This window comes from Parasteatoda tepidariorum, chromosome 9, assembly GCF_982258835.1.
Source record: "Parasteatoda tepidariorum strain Cologne lab strain chromosome 9, Ptep-v5.0, whole genome shotgun sequence".
In the NCBI taxonomy this organism is placed as follows: Eukaryota; Metazoa; Arthropoda; class Arachnida; order Araneae; family Theridiidae; genus Parasteatoda; species Parasteatoda tepidariorum.
The window spans coordinates 44,099,637-44,119,628 of record NC_141763.1 but is presented as its reverse complement, the minus strand read 5'-3'; the positions used below and the strand labels follow the sequence as shown (position 1 = coordinate 44,119,628).

General features: G+C 29.9%; 1 protein-coding gene across 3 annotated transcripts in view; it reads left to right on the top strand.

Annotated features, from left to right (window-relative positions):
* Positions 1-19,992, top strand: part of LOC107443007 (tripartite motif-containing protein 2) — a 92,340-nt gene that overhangs the window by 35,033 nt on the left and 37,315 nt on the right. Inside the window, exon 1 of one of the 3 annotated variants that reach the window (XM_043039049.3) lies at positions 3,664-3,880. The exons of the other annotated variants lie outside the window; for them this stretch is intronic. The gene's annotated coding sequence lies outside the window, so the exon portion shown is untranslated. Of the gene's footprint in view, positions 1-3,663; positions 3,881-19,992 lie in introns of those variants that run through there. 3 annotated transcript variants of the gene reach the window in all.

Below are 19,992 nucleotides of genomic sequence, written 5' to 3'. Positions count from 1 at the left end.
CTCTCGTATACTCCTAAATTTAAAATAAATCATAAACATACATGTCTTTACAAATGATTTTGTTTGCCACGTGTATAGGGTGATTTTTTCCCTATTGTTTTTTTTTAATCCTTGAAAAGTTAAATAAGTATCATTTAGTACGCTCTTACATAGCGAGTTTATTAATTCAATCAATCTCAAAATGTTTTGGAAAACAAAAATGTTTTGGGAATAGTAATACATTTTCGTACATTTTATATACCCTGCTTTTGATTTAAAAACAACTTGTTTCGACAGAGATTTTTTTAGGCTTTTACAGTTTTACAATATGTTAACCTATGTATACATTTCGTTTAGCAATTCGTTTTGGCGAGTTTTTGCTTGCAGATGATCAAAGATATTTGATAAGGATTTAGGTCTGGTGAGTTTCTCAACCGCTAACTTACAATCCAGAGGCTTTTAGCGACTCGTTCTCTTTTTCGGAAATTTTCTTCTTGGCGATTGTTAGTCCCATTTATAATACAGTTTTTTTTTATTTCGTTTAAAATTTTTACCTGAAAAAAGAAACAAAAAAAAATTCATTTTTTTTAAATTAAAAAAAAAACAACTTGATTCTTGTTTTTTTTCAGGTAAAACTTTTAAACGAAATAAAAAAAACCTGTTATATAAATGGGACTAACTACCGCCAAGAAGAAAATTTCCAAAAAAGAGAGCCACTAGGCTCAGGCGATAGAGCGTTCGCCTTCCAATGGGGTGAACCGGGGTTCGATCTCGGCAATGGCTCCGCATCCGGCTTGCATCGACCACAGTGCTGACGTGAAATATCCTAAGTGGTAGACGGATCATGGGTTAGAATCCCCTTGCCGCCAAGGCTAACCGTGTTAGATTTTCGTGGTTTTCCTCTCCATGTAACACAAATGCTGGTAAGTTTTATCAAAAAGTCCACAACGAAGGCACATTTCTCCCAAAACTTGATCCATTTTTTCCTTCCTTCATTTTTTATTTAAATTATCGCAAGGAGCTCATTCTTATGTCTTATGGAAACTTTCATTTAACTCCGGCCCTATTCTCTCTGTCAGTATTATTTTTATTATCATTTCTTCAACTGCGTTAAAATGTTGCGAGTTTTAGTGGTTTAGTAGATTGCGCAAAAGATTCAAAGAATAGTGCTCCAAAAAAGCATTTGAAAACTTAAATGATATGTAGATCCCGTTTTCCCTTCGGTCCTACGCCCACGTTTAAAAATAAATAAATAAATTACTTTCCCGTAATTGGAAGATTCAAAGATTTATTAATAATTACATTATCATTAGTAAATCTTTGATCTAACCAATATGTTCGTTTAAATATTGAATAATGTTACGAGGCCAGGTCTGGTAAAATCGTCATACTTCAAAGTAAAACCTGCAACTCTCTAGCTATAGTGTCAATGTCATTACTTTTCCCTAACTTATAATAGCTATAAGCTAAGTTTAGTATTCAAAAATGTATTAATGGCTCTGCTTTCTTGCGAATATATAAATTGCTTAAGACTCTTCTTAATACATTTATATTTTCCCTTTCTTATTCCAGCATCTTGTTTACTTTTTTAATTTATGTGATTGGTTAAACTCTAATAATTCATTTTTCTTTGTATCTCATCGCTGAGTCACAGAAAAGCTAGATAAAGTGTTATTCTTTCTTTAATTAATTGTATTTGATTCTGCGAAATACATTCGCTAACAAACCATTTCTAAGTAAATTATTGCGTTTCTCTTTTGAATAAAATAGCTTAATCACTTGCTTTTCAACTCACAAAGAGGTCATTGTACTCTTTGTTAGTCATTACATTATGATACAGGTGTTATTATCAGTTTATGGCTTCAAATATTACGTTACGTGCTATTGGCAGTTAATATTTGCATACTAAATGCGAAATTTCAGGGTTAAATATTGGAGTGAAGTTCGTTGCTATGTGTTTGCTTAGAGCTGAGCATAAAAAGTTTGTTTATGATGTTTTAACTTAAAACATACTGTTTTCATAATTAAAAAAAAAATTCTTTTCTGTTGAAGTTGGTTAAAAGTTATAGATTTGTAAAATATATGAAAGGAATACTTTTTTTTTGCTATGTTTTTTCTAATTACTCAAATATTTTTTTTTTAATTGGTCTTGGTAACTTATAACAATTTATGTAATTACGTATATAACTTAGTTAAACTTATAAAAATTGGACACCCTGGAAACTATCTCAGGTTTTTTATTTACAAGTTTAAATGAGCGAGCTTACTAGAGTCGAAGTAGGCGAGCTAGTCCAGTTAGTCACCAAATCATCAAGTTACGATGAAACAGCTAATACTGTGCCTATTTGAAAGCAGTTTTTGACAAAAATTAATAGAAAACAAAAAAAAATTAAGATAATTTAGATAAATAAAAGTACCTGATGTTCAAAGACACACGATGTAACAGTACATAATAGGAAAGCGTCCTTAGCGGCATACGATAACATTTCCAGTCAGGGTTTCTTAAGTAATTCTTAATTCTTATGATGAGCCCTACTTCAAAGTTTGTCGCAACATTTATTGGACACTCTATATATATGGCTATATTACAATTATACCGATGTTACTAGTGTTGAAAAAATATCGACATTGGGGGACAAAGGACTAAGAGAGCCATCCTATCATCAAACTGACAGTAAGGAGTATCTTATTTTATTTTATAACAGTCGTTGAACAGCCGATCCAATTTTATGGGTTTACGACTACTAATGTTCAACTCCGCAGCCTTGTAATTCTGAACCCAATCCAGAAGACAAGGGAACTCCTGGATCGAGTATTGAGAGAAATTTGCCTTCGTGGAGGACTTTTTGATTGAGCTAACCGCATTTGCGTTACATGGAGAGGAAGACCACGAGAACCTCCCACGGTCAGCCTGACTGCAAGGGGACTCTAACCCATAATCCGTCTACCACTGAGGATATTTCACGTCAGCACTGTGGTCGGTGCAAGCCGGATGCGGAATTCGTATTTACTGGGATTCGAACCCGGTTCGCCGCATTGGAAGGCGAACGCTCTCTCCCCATCGCGGCTCAAGTAAAAAGTGTTCACGGTTTTCTTTTGCAAAAAAGATTTTAGCAACTATTAAACGGATAACTTTATTTATTATATAATGTTGTGTCATTGGGTGATAGCATATAATTATTTTTTAACATAATAAAGAAACACCACTCTTAGTTTTAAGCCTTTAATTTCGAATAATAATAAAACTAAAACGTAAGTTAAGTAGAATATGATGAGAATGGAAGAATAAATAAATATTATATGCAAATCAAATTAATAAGTAATGAATAATTAATATGAAGGTAAATAACGTTATATCTTTTTTTTAAATTTAAGCTAAAAAGGGCCAAAGATGCCCGAATCTTAGTTAATTGATGGTTATATCACGTGCTTTTTCAATTCAATGAGAATACAGCGACAAAAATCAAAAACAGTAAAACAACGGTTTTTAGACAAATATCTTTTTATGATTTAGTAGAGAGAGATGGAAAAAAACATATACTATTACATATTTATTTTCTGTTTTTATTATACCCTTTATATTACGACATTTCAAATGCAGGAAAACTTTGCATGTATACCAAAAACACTAATTTCATCATTCATTACGTATACACAATGACACGTGATTGCGTAATATTTCAAGGAACAATAATGTCATTCGTAAAGTGTAATCGCAATCAGTCTACGACTGATTTAGCTTAGCGAAAATCCGTTTAAAAGTTTTTTAAAAAATAAAAAAAATTCCCGAGTTTACCCAGACTCCGTTCGAAAGAGATTTAAAAATAGTAACTCGACCCCAACCAGATAAAAGTTTATAGACCTTCCCTGACAGAGAGGTAAAGGCAGACGATAACATAAGGTGAGTTTAACCATTTCATTTATTGAACACATGTTAACGCTTCCACCAACATCAGTTTTATCTGTGCACTAAACTTATGTGTGTACTTATCTGAGCTTAAAAAGAAGTTTCACTATCGAATGTTAAGATAATTTTTCTCCCCAATCAGGTGGCATGTTTTCTCCTATAAATAGCAGGCATTGTGTGATATTTTGCAACGTTGATTGATTAAACTCATTTTTTATTGTTTTTCTGCATTTTTGGAATTATCGGGTGTTGTATTGCTAGGAATATTTGAAAAAAATCATAAAATTATCAAACGATTTTCGATTAATTTAGAGTTAATAATATTTTTATGTATCAAAGGTATACAATTATTTCAAGAATCTATTTAATATCTTTAGTTATTTACTTATTTATTAGTTATTTTCGTTTTTAATTTATTTTATTGGATGCAAAGAACTTTTTTCATTTTATTTAACGCAATTACTTTGATAATGTTTTTACTTATCAGAAAATATTAACAGTTATTTTAAGAATCAGTATAATGTCTATTTTTTTTATTTTTTTCACTTTGGTATTATTTTACTGTTTGCAAAACACGTATACATTTTATTGCTTTTATTTTATATTATTTATTTATAAATGTTTTTAGTTTTTTGAGACCGTTTGTAAAATTTTAAATAAAATTTTTTTATATTTAATAGAATTATTTCATTGCATATATTCTGTAATTTAGTAATGTAATAGTGATGCTTTCTATTTATTAATGTGATAATTCAGTTTCAAATAACTGAAATATTATACTGATACCTAAAAGGAAGGTGTTTTACTGACTAGTTGATAAATATTATATCAAAATATCTTTTATTGACAAAATTGTTTTGTAAACTGCAAAAATATTTATATCATTGAAAACATTTACGTCTTGCAGTTACAAAATATTTAATGATGTAAACTTTAAAAATAATTTAATTATTGGGAAAAAAATTTATTTAATCTTACAAAAAATCTCATGTAATAATGGGGGAAGGGATTTGCATTTATTTATTTATTTTGTAGCTGTGATTTAAATTCATCAAAAACAAATTTACATAATATTTGAACTATGGAACATATAAAACAAAAATTATTTCGTTTCATGGAGTTTATTTTTATTATTTAAATAATTTTTATTATTTCATAAATTTTAAAAATTGGCTTCCCAACATGTCTTGGACTGGACAAAAGGGACATTCTAAATAACCCACTTTTGGTGGCCGACTTCCTCCTGGTCATGAATTACATAGACATTGTTTAGCCCTGCTAATTTTGGGGATAAGGAAGAGAAATGGACTTGATTCACCAGCTCAATTTAAGTTCAATTGAATCATATTTTTTTTAACTTATGACATTTTATGACATTATATTTGAGTCATATTTTTAACAAACTTTTATTTGCCAGTTTCTTTTCTTCTTTCTTTATTTATTTTTCTTAGTTAAACGTTATTATACACACATTTCAAATAAATATTTTTCCAAAAAATAAAGCAAAGCCCAACATGCCTACAGAAACAAACAACAATTGAATTATTTTAAATTTTTGATTTCGATTAGGTAGATAATCTAAGTTCTTTTCTTAAATTAAATAAAATATTTCTTTTCCATTTACACATAAAAGTTTCCACATTTTGTTGCTGATAATCAACTGTATTGATTGATATGGAAATAACTCAAATTTTATGACTTATTCTGCAATAAAATAAGATTTTCTTCTTCATGAAAAAACGAAATATTCCTGATTTTTGCTTTTTATTCACAAAAAGTAAAAAAACAAACAAACTTAGAGTGAAGTAGTAGCATTCTGGCTTACTTTTCCCGCAAACATTTTGAAGATTTAAATATATATAGCATATATTCCCTCCTCACTTAAAGTTTTTGTAATACTTTTGGAGCGCTATTCTAACATCCTTATGTGCAGTCTACTAAGCCATTAAAACTTGCAACATTTTTAGTCGAAACAAACTAAAGTTTAAAATAAAATAATACATAGAAAAATGTTGTTACAAGATAAAATACGATTCCTTAAGTTTTTAAAAACAAAAATGATAACAAGCTTATTGATCTAAATTAAAATAAATTAAACTATAGGCAATTTTAATAAATTCAGCTTAAATTTTTATTTTTTTACTAAATATTGATGCATTATGATAAAGATATAATTGATAAAGTTTGATTAATTATTACATAATTCTTTAGAAACAAATATAACAATAAGCTTACAAATGACAAAATTAATAATAATGTTGATAATTTTGAAAAATTGTAATAAAAATATTTTATTATGATGAATTACTGCAGAGGATTCGCAGAACTTTTTTAATGGTAAGGCAACTCGGGGGAAAAAATTTATAATTATAGTAAGATGAAATACATAAAAGAGTCTTTATATGTTTTTACGACACAATATAAAGTAAGAAGCGAAATCTTAAAATAAAATTCATTTGTTAATTAAGCATACACTCAGCACAGGAAGAATAATAAAATGACATCGAACTTGGCTTAACAAAATAGAAGCGAATATAAACTAAAAATTATAAAATCATTTAATACAATTGACAGATTTATGTAAATCTCATTATGAGAACATAAGTATCTTAATTACACAACTAAAAACATTCATGACTCTTATAACATTTAACTTCTGTTTCAGTAGAATGTTAAGTGATGATGAACTTCACTATATGCAGTCAATCTACCTTTGTCATCTGACAATTTCTTAACGCACGCTGTAATTGGCTAAAGTAATTTATGAATGGAGTAAATGCATGTGAGCTTGCTCAATTGTTGATGTTCAGATTTAACATTTAAATCTCCATTGGGCATTAACTTGAATTAAAGTATTCATTCACACAATTTATAAAGTTTTTCACCGACTTAATTGACCACTAATTATAACGCAGTTTTTATAGCGTAGCGTTCTAGAGACGATTTTATTTATAAAAAAAGAGATGTAGTCGAAATTTAAACCCCCTAGCTCTTAGGAAAGTTGTTGAAATGTTGATTGACTATACATATTTGTCAATAAAATTACGTTAAATTCTGCCTGTAGCGATTAGGAGACGATTTAAACTTTAACATTGTCATGAGGAACGACAGTACAGTTGAAAAATTAAATCTTCTAGCTATTTGGAATCATGTCGGAATTATTATTGATGATAGACTTTATTTGGTGACAAAATGATAATACTTTCTGCCTGTAGTGATCAGAAAACAAAAGAGCTTTGTTTTGTTATCAGACGAATAAATGTATTGAAATTTGAGCTCTCTAGCTTTACAAAAAGTGATCGAAATGTGATAGACGATAAATTCTTCATAACGGTAAAATGATGATAAATTCAAGTAGTAGCAATTAGGAGACGATTGAGCCTTGTGCTCTCATCAAGCACTGAAGTGAAGTTGAAATTTGAGTTTCCTAGCTACTTGGAATCTTGTCGGAATTATTATTGATAATAGACTTCGTTTGGCGACAAAATGTATATACGTTCTGTCTGTGGTAGTCAGAAATTAAAAGAGCCTTGCTTGTTGTCAGATGCAGAAACGTATTGAAATTTAAATTTCAGCTCTCTAGCTTTACAATAAGTGATCGGAATTCGATAGACAACGAGGGCCCGACTTAGCCTTATTGGGGCCTTCTTTGAGAACTTCTTTGGGGGCCCCCTCTGCTTCACTACTTCAGTTCTGAAGAACCGAACGTTATGGAGGTATTTAAATTTTTCAGCCCATTATAGATAACAGGAAAATAGATTAGAACCTGAAATACCTATAAAGTACCCCCCCCCCCCAAATGGTCAGACGAAATATCGTTCGGTCCATTTTACTGATTTTCTCGCAATTTCATGCCGAATGCAGTTTTCTGATTGTTAACTTTGTCATCTAGCTGCGAAAAATTAAAATCCTTGTTGACATTAGGGCAGAATTCAGCTAAATTTACACAATTACGATGGCTCAATTAAGCCAATCAGAAGCCTGTATTTTTGTAAACATATCGCACATAGCGATATGTAAAAATGCAGGCTTTTGATTGGCCAAATTTGTCTATCATAATTGCAAAAATTTGGCTGAATTCCGCCCTAGAAAGCCATGGATTTACGAAAGATAAATTGCGTTCATACGATAGATTAATAAAAAAGCTAATATAAAACTGACAGATTTTACACTGTACTGATATTTTGTTTAAAAAAAATTCATTGAAGAAGGAAACTTAAAATTAACTTTCTATTCGATTTGGGGGCTCTCTCTGATGTGGGGGGCCAGGGCAACTGCCCCGTATGCCCCTCTGTAGACAGGCTCTGTAGATAATAAATTCTTCTTGATGGTAAATTCAAGTAGTAGCAATCAGGAGACGATTGAGCCTTGTACTGTCATCAGGCACACAAGTACAGTTGAAATTAAATATTCTTGATATCCAGAAAGTGATCGAAATCTTCATTGCCAGATTTCCATCATCACGAAAACCAGTTAATAAAAACATAATTATAGTAATATAATAATAGATGGTACAAATTAATGATATTTCTGTTTTATTTTCCATTATTAACATATCTATTCATCCTTGTAAGAAAGTGGATTTTGATTTTTCTTTCTACCCTCATAACCCCTTAGTTACGTTACGCCACGATTAACACGTCTCTTTCTATTTCTCGGGATCCGGTTAAGCGAGCGTGACTTAACAACGTATTTTCAATTTTCACCATGTTGAGCTACATCGATTTCACTTTTAAGATCATTTATAAATGGATTCAGTGTAATGGGAAAATCGTGCTTTTTATTACCATTTATCCTCTAAAAACGACTGCTAATCCTTAATGAATGATGTTAACTAAAATAGCAAAGCTGCTTTCTTATTGTACGATTACTTTTGTTATTTAGGTTATTAGAATAAAACTTTCATTTATAATATTATTTTTTAGTGTTTAGATTTGCTCCTTAAACTCGAAAAGTTTATGTTTTAAATCCGTAACCTCAAAATAAAAATAAATAGACAAATTTTATTTTAGCTTTAGTAACAACTTTCATAAAAGTTTGCTACTTTATGTTAAAAAATTGAGCTTTAAGTTTAAAAAAAAGTTAATCCTTATGTAAAAATATGCGTTACATAAAAGAATGTTTTTTGTAAAAGTGAAGCTATATGTTACGACAGTTTACAAGTTAGTAACTTAACGACGTATTTTCAATTTTCACCATGCAGACCTACTTTAATTTCACTTTTAAAGATCATTAATAAATGGATTCAGTGTAATGGGAAAATCGTGCTTTTTATTACCATTTATCTTTAAAAAACGACTGCTAATCCTTAATGAATAATTTTAACTAAAATAGCAAAGCTGATTTCTTATTGTGCGATTACTTTTGTTATTTAGGTTATTAGAATAAAACTTTTATTGCAAAACTTTCTGATAATATTATTTTTTTAGCGTTAGATTTTCACCTTAAACTCGAAATATCTATCTATCTTATTATATAAAACGCTAATACGTACGTATGTGTGTATGTATCAATAAAACCGATATTTCTTTTCTCGCACTGGCAACAGTTTTCATTTTTAATTGATTGGATTCGGCGCACAAGAGCACGTAGTGAGCAACCAAGATAACAATAACCAGAGTGAGCATTATCAGGTTGTTCAATTCAGATTCATGCACTAAAAACATGACAATATTTAATTTAAACTCAATTAGGAATTAATTAATTAATTGAAGTGAGAATGCTTTAAAAGGCCGCTGTTGAATTGATATTTTTCTACTGGGAGCTACCTAAACGTCTAAAAAACGTTTAAGTGTTTGTATTGAATGCATTGAATTTTTTTATATTTCGCGTTTATTTATGCATTGAATTTTCACGCTTTAAAATGCAGAATATTAGTGAAGCAATTTTTGATAATTTATTTTGCTAATATGTTTCTTATTTAGCTAATGTTTTGATTTTTTCACCATGTACAATCTAAATAGCTAATATACTTTTTTAAAAGCCAATAAGAACATTGGTAGAATTCTTCTACATAAGTACAATTCGCGATCGCAACGAGCTATAGGGGGCGTTGTTGTATGAGACGCATACCTGCGATTTCTATATGAACCGTCATTCAGTTCCTCTGGAGACGTCGTTAATGTAGCGTGTAGCATTGCAACGTTCCTTCTTTAATGTGGCTTATTAAATTTAAAAAAGAAAAATGCTTGATCTTCTTTCTTGTACAACCGAAAACAAAATGGTATCTCTTTTTATTAGAGAAGGAACATCCAAAACACATCGGAAAAATATTTGTACATTAACAGAAAAAAATATGTATATTCTTATAAGAGTATAAATATGTATACCTAATGCCCGAGAAATAGTATTACTAAATTTAATGATATAACATGAAAGGCCCATTTAAACTTTACATTCTATAGTTTTAAGAATCATATTAGTTCAAAAATTAAAATGAACAAAAAGTATACATAAGCCTCATAATTTTATGAAATTTAATTTTGTAAACAACGTTTTTTGACAACAATTTTTATCAAAAAATTTCAAGTTTCAATAAAAATCATTATTTAGAAACTAAGAAACGTTAAATAAAGAATGCTGACGAAACTAAAACAAAAAAACAATTCTTTTTTGTCGCCATTTTTAGTGCTACGAATATTCGTCTTTGGGATTTGCCAAAAACAAAACAAGATGCAATTTTATTTTTTCAGGAGGGAAATATTTTACCGAAAAAACGAAAATGTACCAATTCCCACAACATAAAACTTTATCTTGGTAAACGTAAGTTTTGGAAATGTTATTTCATTTGGAATCTTATTCATCAGAGTTCATATGGCGATATGATTGTTTTGAATCTATGCTAAACTCTATATCGGCTCATTTTCCACCGAAATCCGATTAACTATTTTGATTTTAAATAAAGTGTTTTATTTTCTGAATTGTCGCAAAAATTTTAAGTGTAGATTGGCGGCACTTAAAAACCGCCAAATCTGTAGCGGCGGTTGCGTTAATACGTAAGTCCATGCTTTTCTGAATCATATTATTTCAAACATTGGAATATACAAGAAGTATACATAAACACATAATGTTATACCATTTAATTTTTCAAAAGTATTTCGAGAACAATTTTTATCAAAAAATTATAAACTAAAAAACGGAAAATAAAGAATTCTTAGGATAAAAAAAACGATTTTAAGAATTCTTAACATTGAAATAAAAACTTTCATATTGTTTCTTTTTTTATTATTCTTATAGTTCTTAATCAGACGTAAAAAACCATTCTGTAGAGAACCATCATCAAATGAAAAAAAAAATATTTACTAGCAAATTTTTTATTGTAAAAATCATTGCACTTACCTGATTTATAATTCCCGGAGAATTCCAAAATGATAAGTTCCTTGTTTGAAAACTTTATTCTCAAATAATAGATACATAGTTTATACCTTCATTACTTTTAGATAACATACTACACAGCAAAATTTTATAATTGATATGAATTTGAATATGTAGCTAAAAACAGAATAGCTGAATTCTAGTTGAACTTATTCTTTCAAAATTAAAAAAAACTTACCAAGAAAATGATTTAAATTAATTAATCATCAGCACAAATGACACTATTTCGAATAAATTGGATGATTCTTTATTGCTGTTTTCCGAATTATATGGATACAGAAATATATACTCTTCTATAACGAAGAAGAATATGCTATAACTATTACAATTCTGTATGTTCTGAATTCATATTTATTCACTGGAATGACGAAAGCAATTTGACTTCACTTTAATTCGTAATGAATTGAAGACAGAAGAAATGCATTTTACCTTAATACACACATCTGTAACAGTATCCGAAATCGGAAGTCATCAGTTGCAAGTTTGTTGATAATAGAAATTAAAAATTATTGAGGAATTTTTCTTCAAATGTTTGGCGTGTTCTGTTCCTGAAAGATTTACTAATATTCTGGAGATTTTTTTCAAGTTCTTCGGCCTTTTCCTTAGGGAAATTTTGTTTCTTATTTGCTGCTAAAAAATGGCGTCTGATTCAGTCAATGACTTTGATGGAACTAAATGAAAACGTGATAAATTAATGTCCGATATTTACAGGCTCCCGCTAGACGGCGTACTCGAGCGTTGCGATCGCGAATACTATGTCTTGATGATAAAATACTATGTCTTTGATGATAAAATACTATGTCTTTGATGATAATATATTATGTCTTTGTGCTAGAACATTGTGTTCATTGGCGAGCGAGCGCTGCGAGCCATGGTTCACGGCGCGAACCACATAGGATTGCGTAGCAATTCTCGGGGGTTGGCGAGCGTTAGCGAGCAGGGGGCGGATCCTCCTAGTACTATATAAAACGCTAATACGTACGTATGTATGTATCAATAAAACCGATGATATTTCTTTTCTCGCGCTGGTAACAGTTTTCATTTTTAATTGATTGGATTCGGCGCGCAAGAGCACGTAGTGAGCATTTATGTTTTAAATCTGTAACCTTAAAATAAAAATAAATAAACAAATATTATTTTAGCTTTAGTTATAACATTCATAAAAGTTTGCTAATTTATGTTAAAAAATTTAGCTTTACGTTAAAAAAAAGTTAATGTAATGTAAAAATATGTTTTTTTGTAAAAGTGAAGCTTTATGTTACGACAGCTTACAAGTTAGTAACTTAACGACGTATTTTCAATTTTTACCATGCAGACCTACTTTAATTTCACTTTTAAGATCATTAATAAATGGATACAGTGTAATGGGAAATTCGTGCATTTTACTATAATTTATCCTTAAAAACAACTGCTAATCCGTAAGGCATAATGTAAATTAAAATAGCTAAGCTACTTTCTTATTCTACGATTATTTTTGTTTTTTAGGTTGTTAGAATAAAACTTCTATCGTGAAACTTTCTTACAATATTATTTTTTAGCATTTAAATTTTTTCTTTAATCTCAAAAATTTATGTTTTAATAATAATTAAAAAAAATTTTAATGAAAAAAAAAACTAACTATTTATGCCAAGAGTTTTTAAAAGATTTTTTGTTAAGAATGCTAATAATTATATAATTTAAAACTATACGAACTATATATACTATACCAATTACGTATTTTATTTTGTAACCGTCATTGAACAGCCGACCCAATTTTTTGGGTTTACGATTATTAATGTTCAACTATGTAGCCTTGTAATTTGGAACATAGTCCAGAAGACAAGGGAACTCCTGGATCAAGTATTGGGAGAAATTTCCCCTCATGCAGGAATTTTTGATAGAACTAACCCCTATTTGCGTTACATGGAGAGGAAAACCACGAAAACCTCCCACGGTTAGCTCAACGGCAAGGGGATTCTAACCCATGATCCGCCTACCACTGAGGATATTTTACGTCAGCACTGTGATCGGTGCAAGCCGTATGCGGAATTCGTATCGACCAGCCAACGCTGGGATTCGAACCCGGTTCACCTCATTGGAAGGCGAACCCTCTATCCCCTGAGCCATCACGGCTCTACCAATTATATAGATACTATACCTATAAATATTATACCAATGCTATATTTAATATTGTTCTAAATACTACGTGAATATGCCAAAATCAGGGCCCGTGCTAAGGACTCAAATTATTAGCCAGTAAATTGGCCAAATATCAAATGTATTAGCCAATTTTCGAAATTCTTAGTCAAAAGCTTAACTATTTTTTATGATTGATTCTTTCCCCGTAAAAAACTCTAAATCAGAATACAAATTTACTATAGATTGAATTATTTTATAAAATGCAAATTCAAATCAAGAGTCATTTTGCAGTTGGGGGGGAATAAATGAGCAATGAATGGGAACGAAATAGAAATAATTGGGGTTAATTTTTGATAACTTCTTAAACTAGAGGACTTCTTGGACTAGACACTTCTTAGATATAAGGATAAATCTGAAGTAACATTATGCTGTTGTCACGTTATTGACACTAGAAAACGTATTTTCTGCAAAAATTGCTGGATGATGATATGCATCTTGCGACCACTTAATCTGTTTCATCGACACAAACCGTAGGACAGAATTTTGTTCACGCGATATCGCGTGATCTGACAGACAACGTCTGTATTTTACGATAGTTAGTCTTATGTTTACGTCATCTCTCTTGTTGCTTATGCTTACATTATCTAATTGGTTATGCTACGTATCTAATGAAAATTACTCTAATCGAATAAAAAATACAGGATTTGTTCAAAAGAGTTACTTTTGCCTACTTTTTTTTATTTTTAATTCGCCATTAATTTCGCCAAAACGCAATTTTGTCGCCAAATTTACAATTTTATCGCATTTGGCGAGAAAGCGAATGCTTAGTGCAGGTCCTGCTGAGTTTAAATGTGTTGAGTTTCATTGTCACTGATTCTTCATAATTTACGCGCACTTTCAGAACAATTTAAACCTTTTTATTTATTATGATGAACGTATTATTGCTTCTGATCTCATTTTTTTAAAATGAACGTCATGCATACGATCGAAAATGCCCCTACGATTTGCCCTAAATCTACCGTAACGCAACAAAAACTTACTTCAACTTCCTTTATTATTCTAATCTCATTCAGATTTCAAAAACATTAACTTACAATCACTTAACAAAAAAACATCTCCTTTATTATTATAATCTAATTCAGATCTTAAAAGCTTTAACTTACAATAACTTGGTTACAACTTGTTTTCGTTACCTAATTAAATTTAGAATGTCTAAATGTGACAAATGAAGTTTCCATGCACGTCTCTTAACTGCGCCATTCCATTAACGGTTTTATCATCATTTGGAATCAGGGGATTTATGTTTCGCTGTTTATGCATTAGACGTGAGCTTCTATAAGTAGACAAATTAAGTGATGACATAGTTAAGGAGAATCATAATACACTTATGATTCTCCTTAACTATGTCATCACTGAACAATTTACTTCAGTATAATGTTTCGATAGTTCTAAGCGCCGACCTTCATGTCGTATTAACAGTTTATTTTCTCTCCACCGAACGTTTCGTGGAATTTGAAACCACCCTCAGCGTCTTTATTTCCGTTTGTAGGATTTTTTTTTTTAAACTTTTGTTTAAGGAGTATCGTTTACTAGCTGTAAACACCTCCTGCGTCGCCTTATGATTTTAGAAGGGTGATATGTTTTGATGACGTAAAATTATGTTAAATTAGTAGTAATACGTCATAACGTTAAAATAGGAAATTAAGTTTATTTAAAAATAAATTAATCAACATAATAATATTAATATTACCTGGAAAATTATCGTCCAGTTTCAAATTTCGCCATAAATTACTGAAATAAAAATCTTAAAAAAATCATCATTAGTTTCTTTTGTCAATTTTAATTTTGGAAGCCTAATGAAAATTCGAATTACAGCATATCTAATTAAAATATACAACTATTGTAGAGTTGAGTTGTAGGCTGCTGATACTTCAACAAAGTCTTTTAATTTCTCATTTATCATTCTTAGAGCTTTCGTATAAGAAGGTTTCGAGTGAAAAGCACTTAAAATTAAATACTGAATTCGTCAAAATGGATAATCAAAAACATTAAAAGCGTAATTAAAAAAAGGAAATTTTAAGAACATTTATTAAAAATAAATTATTTATTGTTATTTTTGATTTGTTAATGTAATAATAATTAGGAGTATTATATATTAATAAAGAGTAATATGATTTATTAACTTCTGCCTACTTTTAAGTATTTATAAAAATGAAAAACATTCAGTATTTATGTTTATGTTATGTTTGTTTGTTATGTTTGCTATGTTTGTTATGTTTGTTATGTTATGTTTAAATTTATCAGAGTGAATAAGACTTTTCAGAATCGGTACTTATAAAAAGCTTATAATGGAAAGCATTACGGCATAGAGATTATTTATTTACGCTATAGTAATAAAAAATTTAATGTTATGTTTTTAAATAAATGAATTATGTATTAGAATTGTCTTATTTTCAAATTTTGCACTCTTAGAAAAATTGTTGCTATTTTTTCTATAATGTTTTTAATAACCAATGGAAACATAGAAAAAGGAGAACTTAGTTACAGTGGCGTAGCGAGGGGGGAGCAAGGGGGGGCATCATGCCCCGGGCGCTACTCACAAAGAGGCGCCAAATGGTCAGCAAAACAAAAAAAATTGTTGGATAATTTTTATTTTTATTATAATTTATTTCTACAAAATATATTTTAAATTTAGTGCCAGTGAAATATAATAAATGTTAATTCGTAAATAAAAAGGAACACTAATCAAACTGTAATACTATATTCATAATAGAAATGACACGTCTTTTTTAATGGCTAGGCTGACTCGACCTGTGTCTGTCAGCACTTCCTTATGGCATCTACGCTGTGTGGTTACATATATTATCTCCAAATATTTGCAGTGTACAAAGTGTTTGTATGTTTGTGCAGTGTATAATACAGCTTTCAATGGAATATAACTCTTTATCGAAGAATGTGACTGCAAAATGTTACTCCGTAGTAGAAAAGAAATTGAACTTAAAACTCCATTAGAATCTCTTACTTTTATAATCCCGTATGGAGAAGATGTTTTTCCAAACCTGAGAGTGGCACTTCAAATACTCTTGACTATCTCAGTATCAATTGCTAGATGCGAATGGTCATTCAGCAAATTAAAATTAATTTTGACATATCTACGATCAACGATCGGACAAGATCGCCTAAGTGACCTAGCATTTTTAAGTGTGGAAAGAGAAAAATTTGAAATGATCAACTTTGATGATATTATTGATAAATTTGCTTCATCAAAAGCGGAAAATTTATACATAGTAATTAGTTTTATAATTGTATTATAATCATATTTTTAAATATATGTATCTCCTTAGAGATAATAAATATTTACTTTTTTATTGTTTTAAAACTGCGTGTTTTTAAAATATTTCTCTATAAATATGTAAAAAAAATAAAGGTATCTTATAGACTAATAGGTATCTTATGAACTAATTCTAGATGATCATATACATTTCAAAATCTAGTCTTGTTTTCTTAACTACATTTTTTGTCTCAAATTTAATGCCTAACTTGAGTCTATGACTTTATTTATTTAACTTTATTTATTTATTACTTTGCAAGTATATTTTACTTATAATATTAGATGATTTTCGAATGTGGGGGCGGGGGCGCTAAAAAGATATTGTGCCCCGGGCGCGAGTTAAGCTCGCTACGGCACTGCTTAGTTAGTAACTGAAGCTTACTAATTATCGAATTTAAAGTTGTAAGTATGTTTAATGCCTCTTTCAAAATTCAAGGATTTGGTTTTAGAAAATATTTACCTTCTTAAAATCTTAAATTCAGCTATTAGGCTCAAAAGTAAGAATTTAAGTGAATAAAACGAACAAAAATAATTTTAAAATGTTAATTAATTTATCAATATATGAAGAAAATGCGTTTGCGCCATTTTCATCATTAATATAGAGAAAATAGAATCTTTTTTCCGACTTCATCATCGTTTTAAATATTAAATGGAAATTTCAAGGTACCCAAAAACTCCCTTAATTCAAATAAAAAGAAAACGCAGACATCATTTTGTCCAGCTTCTTCAATTCTATACCATTAATTTACATTCTGTAAATACATAGCTTGAGTGGCTCATAATAAAACGATTTAGAACATCATCATCACAGATTGTTGGACCATTTGAAATCCATTCTTTTAATAAAGGCTTTGTTACGGGCTTTTTTTTTTTCCGAATCGTTGTTTTTCTAAAGCAATTGTAGATGGTAGAAAGAAGGTCGGACAACCATTAAAGTGGTCACGTTTAGAATATGTGACCCTGAAACAGGCGTGTAAAAGCTTTTAATAATGGAACTTAGGATAATTAGACTAACCTTAAATTTTACATCGTCGATTGCACTTTTTAAAGCAAATGAATTATTGATATAGGTTTTTTTTTTTATCTCCCCTCAGTCATTTACAATTGTTTTATTGAATTCACTTAACCTTTTCAGAACGTGCATTTTGAAACGGAATGTTGCTTTTATTTCTTTTCTTTTGTATCTTAGAGTTATTTTCTATTGCTTTTGAATACTGGTATGAATTATGTTTATTAATCTATCTCAAACGAAATGTTTCCTTTTTTTATTAAGTAAAATAGAATTCTTCAAATTGTATTTTCTCGCTCTTCATTAACGCAACTCTCGTTCAGTGTTTGGCAATTGTTGCTTTGGATTTGGATTGACTTGCAATTGAATTGGCTTGCATTTGGATTGCGAGCGAACAACAGCAAGGTTTTGGAGCAGAATTTGCTGACCGCTGTTAAGATGAAAAGACATTAAAGGGATTTACCACTTTCATGTTACATTCCAACGTTTTCACGCCAGCTAGCCATGCCCAAGCACTAACACTCGTTTTTATTGCTCTATCTTTTCCAGCCATGTTAGGAATGCTTTGTAATTTTAACTCCAGTTAAGTGATGTGGACAGCGCCTGAGCTGTTATCCCTCTCTCCAAACTTCCACACCTCAACCAGCGAACAAACTCTCAAACACTATAAATTTAACGCTCACCTTGCTACATATACATGCTGGTTATTCTATCAGCTGCCAGGATCAAACCCATAACCCCTAGCTCTCCATTTCAAGCTGCATCGTTTACCTCTTTATTTAATCAATAAATTGGCAAAAACAACTGGAGTGGCTCTTCATAAATTGATATTAATCACCTATCTATGTGGACATTATTTACCTAAATCATTGTTTGGAAGGGGGGAAAGTACAGGAAGAATTTTTTGATGCATTAAAAATGTGTATGTTATTGTACATTTTTAATAGAGATGTCCTAGCAGGAGTCTGAACTATATCGCTTGATTGTTATCATTAAATCAATTGCCGAAATGTTGTGGTTGTTAATGGCAATCAGTTGTTTACACAATTTTACTTCAATATGAAACGTATTTCAATTGCTTGCTACTAGTAACTGATTGATCATTGATGAGTTTTCAGTCGGCAGGTAAGTGAAGTGTGGTCAGCATAGCCATCTCTATTATTCCGCTGTTTCAAGTTTGTTGTTAAAAGTCTTTTATTTCCTGACGTTAAAGTCTTTTATTCATTTCCATCGTGCTTTGTTCACAAAAATTAAATGAAAAATGTTTCATTAGAAGGTAAAATCATGAGATGTTGTAGAGAATAACAATAAAACGCGTATACTTTATAATAACAGAGAATATTAGAAAGAGATAACTAAATATTACTGGTAATTACCGTTAAAAAAAGATTAAAAATTAGTCAAAGATATCTATCTACATCTTCTTTGTTTATTATTGATCAAAAATTCTGGAAAAATTATTCTACTGTATATGATAATAATATTTCTGGAAAAAAAACAAGATAAAAACATAATTCTGTTAATAAAAACGAAAATATACGGTATTTAAAACCCCTCATTTTGTAGTGTTTCCGTTCATATGATAACGGGTTACCAGAAATTCTGGTTTTCAAAATTATAACTGTTATTACCTCACATTTAGTAAAAAATACAAAACTGAAAAGTAAATTTTACCTAATAAATGACTTTTATGTCATGTTCTAAAGTATCATATTGAATTACCGAACTTTATCACATTTACAAATATTAATCGCATATTATAAAACCATATTTTATTTCTAGTTTTACCAAAATCATTGCCGAAACGCATCAGTAAAATTTACGAGCTTTTTGGTGTTTCCATAGAGCCAAAAACACATTAAATTTTACTTTATTCCTTTAGTTGTGGCAATACTTATTTCCTCAGTGATCATGCAGTTTTTCTGTCCAATAAGAATGAACAAAACGATAAGACGACAATTATCTTTTTATACTGCAATTTCGTATCACTCGTTCTATAAATTAATATCATGTTTATAAAAAAAATTAAATAAATATTTTAAGGCACCTTAGACCTTTTAAGACAAGATGTATTATTTTTATTCAAATCACTGCGTTTGGCTGTTAAAAAAACATGTTTTCTTGTTCAAATCAATCATATATCACGCGATGAATTTAATTAACTACGAAAGGACGTTAGATATACAAAGATTTGTGAAGCATATTCAAGTTTTTTTAATATTATTTGGTGAAAAACAAATTGTTCGTAGAAGGTCTATAATTACGTTTAATTTA